The 13,571-nt window shown below is 35.8% G+C and overlaps 1 protein-coding gene across 2 annotated transcripts in view; it reads left to right on the plus strand.

The window, feature by feature from the left end:
• The window catches only part of LOC306871112 (EGF-like repeat and discoidin I-like domain-containing protein 3), a 191,286-nt gene that overhangs the window by 42,635 nt on the left and 135,080 nt on the right, over positions 1 to 13,571 (plus strand). The window lies entirely within an intron of this gene.

The raw sequence follows: 13,571 nt of genomic DNA on the forward strand, positions 1-13,571 counted from the left end.
CTGCACTGATTATTTGCTCTCCAGAAAGGTTCTACTCATTATTATATCCCTCTTCAGAAGAAGGGTTGCTGTTTGATGTAATTTCACATGAGTGTGTTGAGTATGTAATCCCCACTGTGATGTTATGTAGGTGTAGCATTTAATCCAGCAATTCCATATGTTCTAACTGCCTTCTATCCTACTGTATATCATTTTATATTGCATTCCTACATATTTTGTAAGGCTTCTCAGACACTGTCTTAAATGTTACACTGATAAAGGAGTTATTTTATTTCTGTTCGATTTTGGAGGTATTTACATCTGTTTGACCTCCTGCTGAACAGGTGTATTTTCAAAATTAACCTCTTTTTATGAGGATATAGAATTGCGATAGCTTGTTTGGTAACACTTTATTTTAGGGTCACTTAACTAGTTGCTTATTAGCATGCATATTACTAAAATATTAGCAATTTATTAATTGTAACAACTAACAACTACCTTACTAACTATTAATAGGCATCAAATTAGGAAAAGTAATAGTTAATAGTGAATAAGTGTTCCCTACTCTAAATTGTTACCGCTTGTTTCTGCCATGAGAGAGAGAGAGAGAGAGAGAGAGAGAGAGAGCGAGAGAAACAAAGAGGTCCATCCGTATTTAGCAGATAATTTTATCCAGAGCCACTTAGTGTACTTTCAGAGTATATGTTTTATCAGTATATGATTCACTGGGAACCAAACAGACTACCTTGCCAGCATCATGCTCTACCAGCTGCAGAAAAAAGAGTTACTTAAATGGAATGGCTCGATGTCTGTGTCTGCGTTAGACAAAGACACTCTCAGACTGAATACACCCCCTGAAGCTTGTGTTTAGTGGGAGGTGACAGGCCTGTCATTCGGAATGCCACTGTGCTAAATGCAGATTAGATCCATTACTCAAATCTGCTCTGACCTTGTCACAAACTGTTGGAAGAGAGATGTGGATGCTGCACTGCATGCCACATTCACACATACTCCATGCGCTCATTTAAAGTATGATCATTTAGTAATTAACTTTGTCAAGTGATGAATGCTCTAAGGAGACTACTTGGAAACTGCGTCAAGTTTTCAGATTCATCTTGTTGTGATTCTGTAAATTTGCTAAAGAATAATTATTACTTACAAAGCTCTGCCTTAAAGGGTTCAAATACATTAGAGGATTCTGCCTTGAAAGCTTCTAAATTGTGCATTAATCCTTTATAAAACATATCGTAATGATAAATAGCTCGTGATGACTAAATGGTCAATTAGTAAAACTGACTAGTCAAGCAATATTTTTTTTTTTTTTTTTTTTTTACAGTTCAAAGTTTTGGGGTTTGGTAGGATTTTATTTATTTATTTATGTAACACTTAAGTATAGGGAGCACTTCTCACTATTAACTAGTTGCTCATTAGGATGCCTGTTATTAATATATTGGCTGTTTATTAGTACTTATAAAGCACATATTCTGCTTGACAATGTTCTGCATCCCTAATCCTACCCAAAAACTGTAACAACTACCTTACTAACTATTAATAAGCAGCAAATTAGGAGTTTATTGAGGCAAACGTCTTAGTTAATGGTTTGTTAATTGCAAGACTTGGACATTAAAATAAAGTGTGACCATTTGTTGTATGATTTTATGTTTTTGAAATAAGACTCTTATGCTTACCAAGGCTGCATTTATATATTATTTAAATATGGCATGAGGGATGGTAAAATGTAATTTTTAATCATCCATTACTCCAGTCTTAAGTGCCACATGATGGTTCAGAAAACATCCAGTAACACTTTAGAATAGTGAACACTTATTCACTATTAATTACGACTTTTCCCTCAATGAACTCTTAATTTGCTGCTTATTAATAGTTAGTAAGGTAGTTGTTAAGTTTAGGTATTGGGTAGGATTAAGGATGTAGAATAAGGTCATGTCGAATAAAGCATTAATATGTGTTTAATTACTACTAATAAATGGCTAATGTTCTAATAATATGGATGCTAATAAGCAGCTAGTTAAGAGAGCCTAAAATAAAGTGTTATCAAACATTCTAATATGCTGAGTTAATGATCAATAAGCATTTCTTTTTTATTATTATTTTTAATATTGAAAACATATTTTTGTGGCAAAAGGTTTTTTTTTAGAATTCTTTAATGAATTGAACGTTCAAAAGAACAACGTTTATTTGAAATAGAAATACTTTTGTAACAATATAAATGTCTTTACTATCACCTTTGATCAAAAAAATAATAATATATTCACGCAGACTTCTGATATATATTTGAGTTTTAATGTTTTGGTCATGCTTTAGTTTGTGGTGGATTAGGGGTCTAAAATAAGCTCATGCATAATAAGGCATTAATATGTACTTTATGTACTAATAAACAATAATCAATATGCTAGCAATACATGCTTATAAGCAACTAGTTAATATTGAGAATTGGCCCCAAAGTGTTCTTATGGTTTTGCACTTTTTTTTTTTTTTGCACTTTTGCACAACTGTTTCTTTTAACAAATAATTTATCTTCTGCTAAAAACAGATTTTGTTTGTATAGTTTGATTTGATATGCAACATCCCTCTATTCTTGACCATAGTTCTGTCTCCCATTCGACTTTCTTAAATCTGACATGAGCCAACAGCTCTCTTTCATATTCCATGAGGATCCAGAAGCCCTCAAATCCTCACTTAACCTAAACCCTCCCCAAGCTTCCCTTTAGCTTCCCTCCTGAATTATCGAACACACCTGGAATTTATATAATTTATTTGTTCTAGTGCGTGAGTACCAGCCACGAGTAGAGGCTTTTATTTTTGGCTTAGGCTTGATCTTTTGATGTACAGTAGATTTTCAGAAATAAAACCTGTGTCTTGCTGGTCACGCAGGGATTTCCTAAAACTGTCTGAAACTAATGCTTTACATTCAAAGCAGTCTGTAATGGATCCAATATATATTTTTTATATATAAAAAAACTTGTCTTTTAATGGACCATAACCAATAACGATTCATCAGCGTTGCTATAAACCTTTGAGGTTCCTCTGTGAGTGTCACGCTCTCCTATCTTCAGCATGCACCTTTAGGGTGGTATCAGCCTTGTGCTTTCTGTACCTGTTACATTATATTTGGATATTACTTTTAGCAGGATTTCAGTAAGATTAAGTCAATCCGCCCCATGGCTTTGCCTTATCACCCCTGGCTGGGATTATCTACATGAGTAGGGACTGCTCTGTAATAAACCACCATCATGTTTCATTTCTTCTTCCCTTTTCTAAATTTAGACTCAAGTTACAAGAAATGAGAAAATATATATATTTTTTTTATGAGTCAAATAGGGAAAATTGGCCTGTGTGATTATGTTGATGTCTGTTTGACTATTTTGGCCATGATGTTTTTTTTTTTTTTTTTATGTTTTCTTTCATTTAAGACCTTTTGCACTGTCATTCTTTTAATAAAGTTCTTGGGTGGATCACTCACTGATATTGTGTGTTTTAGTTGGATCATGATGCCAAGAATCTGACATTTGTTTGGTAAAATATTTGATTAATTTCCCTCTAAAATGAGCTGGCATGGTTGAGAAATGGGATTATAGGGAGATGAAAGGGTTTGTGTTAATCTGATCGTCTTTTTTCCATTCCATAAATCTCACAGTGCTTTAGAATCACTGTTGGAGGAGTGGACACTCCTTAAACTGCAGAAGAGCAGAACACATGTTGAGAACAAACTCTTGAAAACAATACCAAACTAACTTACACACACACACATTTCCACCCGTAATGCCATACAGCTGTTGCAGGGACTGGATTATCCAGATGGAAACTCGTAGGGTGAAGAACATTTTTCGAAGCATTTATTGTATTTTAGTACTTTCATTGAAATTAATGTTATGTTACCATGAGAAACAAAACTATATACCCATAAAACTGTTTATTTAACATATTAGTCAGTTGAAATTTTTAGAGTTCGGCAATAAATTCCTTCAAATAAGGCTGGCTGGAGAACAAACATAGCTTCTCACATTCAGCTAACAAACAGCTCTTCGTAAAATTGATTTATTATTATTATATAAATTTATTTATTACAAAATTAAGATAATTTTGAGAAACTGAGGAATAATAATGCAGTATTCAATATATTATAATAAATAATAATACAATAATAAAATTAAATAATAATAATAAAAATAATATACACTGTACTACTATACAGTGTTGTTTTGCGTGGAAATAAGATTGGCTGAGAGGCCTGAGAAAACCCACAAATGTAGTTTTAAGAGTGTTTAGGCAAGAATGTAGATGTTTAAAGGGGTCCTATTGTGCTCTTTTACAAAGTCTTGATATTGTTTTGGGGGTGTACTAGAACATGCTCTGGTGGTTTGAAAATCGCATTATTTTTCAAATAATTTACATTATTACAATACCTTTCTCCCCAGCCTGACACAAACGGCTCGATTAGTTCCGGGTTTGATGAAGGCACTCTTGCACGCACAGATATTGCAAGACATATTAAAGTGGTAATGTTATTGTTGTTTTTTTTTTTGGCTAAATCCCGTTTTAGATGTCAACAACAGCTTAAAAATAACTGCATTGACTATGTACAGATAAGTGCAATGGTAATATGTATTATGTTTATTTTTCTTTAATTCTAACATTATAACATGAATTGCACTGAAACTGTTGCAGTTGAGGCGCTGTTGGAGCGGGAGAGAGCGAGGTTTCCCCGGCAACGCTGTACACAAAGCAAAGATCCGCTCACAAATGCTGCTTTATCAGACATTATATGCAAGACGAAATGAAAATGACATCCAAAATTTCCTGAAAACAGCTGGTTTCCATCAGAAATACAGTGATATAGAAACAACAACACGGGTTTTGATTTTGAAACGTGCAGTGCTCAATAGAGGTCTTCATGGGTACAAAAATTCATACCCGAACCCGAAGAGACCCGTAAATGTGCTGCACGGAACCGACCCGGACACCTATTTTATTTGAAAGTGGGACCCGAACCCGTGCAGACCTGAGAAATGCCTTTAATGTACTACGCGGACCCGACCATTACTCGAAAGTTGGACCCGAACCCGGCCGGGAAGACATAGACCCGACACCCGATCGCACAGCAAACTGCTAATAAGTCAATAAACAATTTGCGAAAAAAACCCCTAAAAAATCCCTTTACCGTTAGCCTTCTCCCTAACTGCAATGGCTACAATCCTCCTTGCCAATAAATTTCCATCCATGTTAGGTTGTTTCTCTCTCTTGTCGACGGAGAGAGCCTTCTTAATCCACTCATTATTCCAGCTTTAAAAGTCTACTTGCTGTTACGGTCGGTGACGGTGACGAAATGGTGACGGTGATGAAAACTTTGCAGTTTTTTTTCATCTTGAGTCAACTTCGACTGTTGCTTTTAACCTACAATAACTTTTTGTTGGTTGTAATAAAGTCTCATAGCAATTATTTTTTTGCCAGAAAAAACAAACAAATGCACAGAACAAGAAGTGCTTTACTGCGTGCGTGTTCGATAACAGGTGCGTCTCTTCAGTTTTGTTTCAGGTTTTTTTTTTTTCACATCACTCATGAAGAAATCCATGATCACTGTCCGCTTGCAGGCTACTACATTAACTCTACCCGTGCTCTACTTCTGGCGGCTGAGGTAACGCTTGTTTTGTTTTTTTTCACCTTATTTCCCGCTCACACTTTTCTCATCCTAATTTTACAAACAAAGTTTGTAAAACTGACAAAGCATGCTGACTGACACTGATCACTGGCGGGTGCAGTATTCTCCAATCGTCTCGGGTATTACACATAATGTTAAACAGACCCGGGACCCGAAGTAATAGACTGGGACCTGACCCGGACCCGGCTGACCATTTAAAATATAGACCCGAACCCGTACGGTTCCCGGGTCTCGGGTCCTCAGTGAAGACCTCTAGTGCTTAACCAAACGTTCTCCCCACCCCCCGACCAATCAAATTTATGTAGGCGGGATTTACAATTTGTGATGTCACAAATACAGGAAAACAAGTTTGTAGTCCAAACGAGCCGTTCGTTGTAGTTCTTGAAAAAGGATTTTTTTAAAAAATGAAATATCTCCCTTTGGAGTGGAATTTGAGATTTGTAACTTTGTAGATAGTTTTATGCCCAAACATACACACTACACACTGACTAAAATTCACAAAGTGAAAAAGCATAATAGGACCCCTTTAAACTTCAAATTTATAGTCGATTTATAAAGATATATTTATAAAGACTATTTGAAAATTTGCTGCAACTATTTACAAGGTGTGAGGTTTCTCTTTCATTGAATGAGAAAGTCTCATTGTACATGGGTTTATGTACAGTATTGCTTTGTCAGCTTCTGTAGCTTTTTTGATGTCTGAATAATTGTCTGCAGCTTTATTATTTCCATAAATACATTAAGATAAGACACAGTCAAACATGTATGTCGAAATTGTGCCTGGTCATGTGTGGTGAAGCTAGTGGTGCTTGCACCGGTGAAAATTAACTTGATTTGCAGTCTGCTGACCGCATTTGGTTTTGTCACAGTTTTGCACAGAGTGCTCTAAATATGTCAAGATGCACAGCCATTTAATCAAAATCAATCTGAAAGCTGTATTAAAATGATTGACGGGGCTAACCTGGCCTGCAGGCCATCAGGTGAAAAGACCTGCCATACAAGGTCAGTATGGTCTGTGTAGTCATTCTGTAAAGGCTAATTTAAAAAAAGTGTAATCTATATTTTCAAAGCATATGAAAGAACTGTTATTTAACCCCTAGTAATGTATTAGGATCTGTCGCAGACCATGCATTATAGCACTATGACTCATGGCGCTCATTTAAACCACTGTAATTAACTGTCTGTGCATTACAGACACAAAGTATGTGATATCTACTTTTGACACACATCCACTTTAGAGAATGGGCTTTTGAACTGATATAATCCTCATCGGCATTGATTAAATTTGCCTGTGGCTGTGTTTTCTAACTAGCTCTTTAGAAATTATCATTTAGGAATGTGTTGCATCAGATTGTGAGAAAGGAGCGCTTAACAAAACAATAAACACCGTAAGCGTAGCATTCAGTGACTGAACGTGATGGGTCAGTCTTGTCTATGTGCTTGGATAATATGCATGTCTGGCTTTGTAAGATAAAGATTGTGTGTATGCGTGCGGACATTTACAGGCATTTTTTTTCAGTTTGTACACTGCTATTAAAATGTATGGCTTTTAAATTTTAAGAATGTTTCATACACTGTACATTTTTGATAAATGCAGCTGTCTTCTTTCAAAAAATCCTACAGACCTCTAACTGTTTTCAACATTAATAATAAAAATAAATGTTTCTTGAGCCCTAAATCAGCATATTAATGATTTATGAAGGATCATGTGATACCGAAGACTATAGTAATAGCTGAATAATCACATGAATAAATGACATATGAAAATATGTTGAAACTAGTGCTGTCAAACGATTAATCGTGATTAATTGCATGCAAAATAAAAGTTTTTGTTTGCATTATATATGTGTGTGTTCTTTTACTTTACTTACTTTTACTTTTAGTCATTTAGCAGACGCTTTTGTCCAAAGCGACTTACAAATAAGAAAAAGTAACTAAAACTAAAAGTTACAACTCTATAAATACTATACCCACATGTTTAAGAAAATAAAGAAATTAAATAAAATTGACACATGCATATAACATTTCAATAATAAACAAATAAATGGAAAAACTTAAATAAAACGCGATACTTCTATCCCTTGGTGGAGTCGCACGGTAGAGTTGATGGTCTTTACACTCTTTACTTTTTACTTTTAGTCATTTAGCAGACTGTGTATATTTATTGTTTATATAAATACACACACATACAGTATACATTTAGAAAATATTTACATGTATATATTTATATTAATATCATTTATATTATAAAAAATATACAGTACAGAATTTTTTTTCTAAAATATGTACATGCATGTGTGTGTATTTATATATACATAATAAATATACACAGTACACATACATATATTACGTAAACAAAAACTTTTATTTTGAATGAGATTATTGAGATTGATTGTTTGACAGCACTAGTTGAAACATAAAAAATTATAATATTTCAAAATAGTACAGCTTTTCTGTAGTGCATATCTGATCAGTGTATTTATGTAAAAGTTGCCAATATTAATTTTTTTTCCATCATATAATTCTCACTTAGTTTATCTTTTAAACAACACTAATAATTTATTTTTCATACTGTAAATTAAAATGTTGTAATGCCTAAATTAACTTGTAGCATTCAAAATGACTTATTCTAGGTGTGATATTTTTAATCTATTTATGAAAAAAATAGTACATCATTTAAGTGTCTGCCATTTATAGGTTAATAAAATAATTGGCGGCCTTTGTGCTAAATACATTTTATTAATCGCTTACATTAACATGAACTCTGTATCGTTTCATACGGTAAAATTTTGGTTGCTCAGTGCTGTTTAGACAGCTCTATTTAAGGAAAAAATATTATTCAGATTACAAGGAATGCTCAGAGCCATTGTAATGGAGCCGACGAGACATGAGGCAAGCGGATCCAAGGCTCGGTAAGGCAGCTAACACTAGGGTAGTGATATACACAGAACAATACTAATCAGTGAAAAGAAGTCCATGGTTTATAAAGGGTGTGTGATTGTGAGATGGTTCTCAGGTGTGAGCCTGTGATTGAGACAGCTGTGTGTACTTAGTGCAATGAATGATGGGGAATGCAGTCCAGGGTAAAATGTAACAGTCTGTGTGGCGTGAAGGTCGATGTGATGGTGGAGTGACCTCTGGTGGTGAGTAAACAGAAGATAACGAACCGGATTCGTGACAGCCATAAAATTGGTTTATCCCTCTAATAGCACAAATATTACAGAAATGGATGGGCTGTTTTGTTGCCTGCTAAAAACGTGTGATCATTCGAACACATTCCCATTCTTTGTCCAAGTAAAAGAGTTTTACACCTCGATAAGTTTTATATTGTTTGTTTCTCTGTGATGTTAATTACCTTACACAAAATTCCAATGGTACGAAACACTGTACTGACGTGTTTGGAGTCTAATAACTGGTGATTAATGGATGACTGAGTTGCTATTAGAACACGTCTTGTTTATGTGCAGTTTTGTATAAATCTACATGCATGTTCAGTTTCTACCATTCAGGAGTAGCTCTCTATGACCTCCTCTGCTTTCATCTTTTCAATGAAGTGTTTCTCTCACATTTTTAATTAACAATGATATGAACATACATTTCTCTTGCTAAATGTTGTAAGGGTTGCTTGTAAATCAAGGTTCCTCTTGACAGTAACATGCCTGGGATGAAAATAATGACTGCTGCTTAAAACTCTGGTTAACTACCATTTCACAGTAATTATATAATAGCTCAGATTATAAATTCTCTAAGACCAAAGGGATGTACAACAGGCTGCGTAAAAAGCCGATTGCCAAATTTCATTATCAGAATGAGCACCGTTTATCAAGCATTAAATATAGCTAAAAGTTAAAAGGAAGAATTAGTTTTTATGTATCTTTCTATAGTTACAAAGAATTAATCACAGTGTCAGAAGGACGGGGCGGAACCGATACTACACATCAGTTCCAGCTCTAATTGAATGAGTCTGTGATGTCTGGCAGCAATGTCTCTCTTCCTGTAATCAGTTTAGCGAGTCTGTGTTTGAGACTGTGCGGTGTCACCGTTTGGCTCAAATGCTGTTTGAGCTTCTTCAGGAGAAGATGCTGCCTAATTCTTCACCTAGATGTAAAAGACGATCCAGCCTCTGTTGATTTATATAAGTGTCTATGTGTTCCAGTGGAAGCACAACATTATCACAGTGGTACAAAATGCTATGATAAAAGCGTAGTGCTGTGATACAGAGATGATATCAGATGGTAATGCCCTGGTACTGAATAGGGATGTGCTCAATTACAAAGTGACAAAATCCTATAATTAGGGTCCACCTAGTCTCGTGTAGCTAGTCCTTAAGAATGATGAAGAAAGTCTCAACTCCTTAGCAGCTTTCATTGACCAAAGACCACCCAATAGGACATCTGATTATCATTTAAAGCTTTTCGAAAACAGTTAATTTCGCTCTGCGTCCTATTTAGGGGTGTGCAAATGTAAAGTCAATGTCCCTACAAAAACATACCGGCATGCAGGCAATACATCATTCATTCAAGGACGTCATGTTCAGAATCTATGCAATGAACTTCACATACTTTTGAAAATCCGCCCTTAAGATGATCCTGATAAATGCATACAACTACCTAATTGTCAGAATAATTTTCTTTAAATGTAATGTTCAGGACTTTGAATTTATTAGAAAACTGATGTGTTGAAGGTTATAGAGCAGGTTTTTGTTTTCTGACTGTTACTAGATAGCTCTAGATAAACCAGTCAATGTTACTAATCAATTAAATGTTTTTTTGTAGTGACTTGTCGACGATCTTTCCCATCCCTAGTGTTAAATGATTACCATATGGTAATCATGATATTTGCCATGTGCCAAATCATGGTATTGCCATGTGCAAAAACCATGGTACACTACCATTCAAAAGTTGTTGATTTTTTCTTAATTTTGAAATCGATCACGTTCAGCAGGAAGGAGACAGCAGGGGAAGGGGAGGCACAGTAACCAGCCCTGTTTCAGTACCCATTTTCCAGACACATTGTGTCATGTTTAAACCAGTGATTGAGAAAGACTTTTACATATTCCGTCATTTTGATGGACAGAGTCGTAAAAATTCTGTCATAATTTCTTACCCGTCATTTAATTTTCAAATTTTAATTATAATAACATATTTAATTGCTTTTATTTGTGTTCACATTTTCATTTTTAACAATGAATGTACAGAACAATATCATAAACTTATTTATGAAGAGACCAGATGAACAGAGGCTGTGCATAATTTTTCATGTTCAACACCACACCGCAGTGAAAGTGGAGGCCATTAAAAACAACAAAATATGCTAAGGCTGGGTAAAAAAGAAAAAAAAAGATTTCTCGATTTTAATAGATTTTCATTTTATATATGAACCAATATCAATTGTTAAATCCCAATCGATGCTGTTTTCAGTGCACCTCCAATCCAATAAATCACAATAGGCTAAGTTTTGTGCGTTGTTAATTTTGATATGAAAAAGTCTCAGATTTCAAATTCTGTCCATTATATTAGGAAAATCAATCAATAAATACCATTTTGGTGCTCTTTAATGTGGCGTGAGAGATCAATGTAGTGCCTCAGATCAAGCGAAGCGGTAGCGCAAAGTGCACGTGAACTGATCATATTTTTCGCTTTACTGCTAGTGGGTACTCGCATGTGTGTAATCAAATGCATATCAAAAGACTGGTGACAGTTTTATTTTTGTTTTGGAGGCTGATGATCCTGTGCTCTGCTACCTCACTCGCCACCAACTGGACAGGGGTGGGAATTACAGTTACAAATTAAAAAAGACTATTTTTACGTCACTGCTAAAAAAATTACAGAAAATGTTTGGTTATTGCAAGCTCTGGTTGAGACCGAGCACATTTGTGATGCATATTTTTTTTTATTCCTCACCAAATACCACCCTCCTGCCCAACACACACACACACACACACACACAAATGCCCCAAACTCAACAACCTTGTTTTTCATGTTTGGGGCTCCAGGCCAAATCCCCAGTGTGCAGCTGTATGTTTCAGAGAGCCGATAACATTAAACTCAAAGAGGGTTCTAGAAACCAGACCCAACAGAAAGAGGGGGAGCAAGAAAGTGGGAAGATGTAGCATGGGGACTGGCCCTTTCATGTCTGTGAGCTGTCACTATGCTCTGTAAGAGAAAGATAGAACGGCAAAACAGTAGAAAACCACAACAAGATACAGTTCAGAGTGGATGGAGTCAAGAGCTTGGATGTGTGATGTCGTATTTGTGTTCTTGCAGCTCTGTATAACATAACACAACTGTTAAATGGTATATATTCTTAAGCAGTGTGTGTTCTTGTGCCTTTGAATTGTTTTATTAACATAAAAGGCGTACTTTGTGCCCTGGATGTGCATGTGTGTTTATACTTCCCAGGAAAAGCTGTGTTTGGCATACAAAAGCTTGTGTATTGTGTCTGTGCATGTCTTTGTAGTTAAACTTCTGTCTTGGCTCAGATAATGACTCTTATGGATGTTATAGAGGAGCAGACATTGGCACTCACCCGAGTAGCTGTGCTGTTGCTGGGTTTGTGCATCCAACTCTCTCTCTTTCTCTGTCTTCAGCTTGTTTACATGGATTATTGGGGCTGTGACATTCTACATAGTGCCACATCTATATGAAAATAGTATCAAAGTAAGCAGAGTGAAATTCAATATCAAAGTTATATATATATATATATATATATATATATATATATATATATATATATATTATTGCACTTGACAGGAGAGTAGGCAGAGACAGGTAGTAAACCTTGTTATTTTGTAAACTTTGTCCTTAAGGTATGAAATGGCTAAATCATAGACAGGCGCATATGTGCACAACAGTGTACACTAATTTGCTTATACTTGCATACTGAGAAAAAGACTAACTAAGAACCTGTGTCCTTGTAAACACTTATGTTGTATATGCTATGATCATGAACATGCGCAGCCCACTGTTTTTGTTTTGTTTTGTTTGTTTGTTTGTTTGTTTTTGGATGTTTATTCCAGATTGGCTCTTGTACATACCAGTTGGATTTCTAATGGTACAGACCATTAACATTTCTTTAAAGAGAGCTAACCTCCAGTTGCTACCAACAACAAAAAAAACAAACAATTCATCACAAGCAGCCAATGAGGATAACTTAACCTCAGTTCTGATACCACCAGGCCCCAAGAAGAGCTCCTTTCACAAGGAGATGAATACGATGAAGATGAAGAATGAAGGAGAAGAAAAGGAAAGGGTGCCGGGAGTCTTCCAGGTCTATCGTGATCAGGTTGATGGAGGTCGATGATAATGGCTACAGACAGGTTGGGTTCATCCTTGCCTTTAAGGCCCACAGCACAGCGATTAACAGTCAAACACATGCATGCTCAGCCTGATAATCTGAGAGCTGCTGCTGAATGACAAATACAGGCTGGGCTCCAGCTGAGTGAGCGGCAGGGTCAGATGCAACAGCAACGTTTAGATATCGTATTAAAACTTGCCCTATGAGACTGTCCTAATTCCAAAAGAGCCCGACCTTCAGGCGATTACGAGAACGGTCATCAGCTACATTCACACAGGAGCAGCAGTCAGCCGGCCCGGTTGGGAGAAATAAAATGAGTAATGAGGATGAAAGGAAATGACAGCTTCATTATATTACTCTTATATTCTGCACTTTTCAAATGTTACAAATGGATTTTGAGAGTGAGTTCAGTTGATGTGTGCTGTATGAACAGAAAGGCAGCTGACAGTGTCATGTCATTGATATACGTATGGAATAGGTATGTGCTTCCTGGGTTATTCTTTTGCTGTCAGTCACTGATGTATAAGGCCTGTCAGCCTCTCACAGGTTATGAAAAATGGAAGTCTCATATCTATAAGAATGAAAAACTGTGAGTGTCCACTGAGGGGAAAAAAGT

This window comes from Barbus barbus, assembly GCF_936440315.1.
Source record: "Barbus barbus genome assembly, chromosome: 6".
Classification (NCBI taxonomy): domain Eukaryota; kingdom Metazoa; phylum Chordata; class Actinopteri; order Cypriniformes; family Cyprinidae; genus Barbus; species Barbus barbus.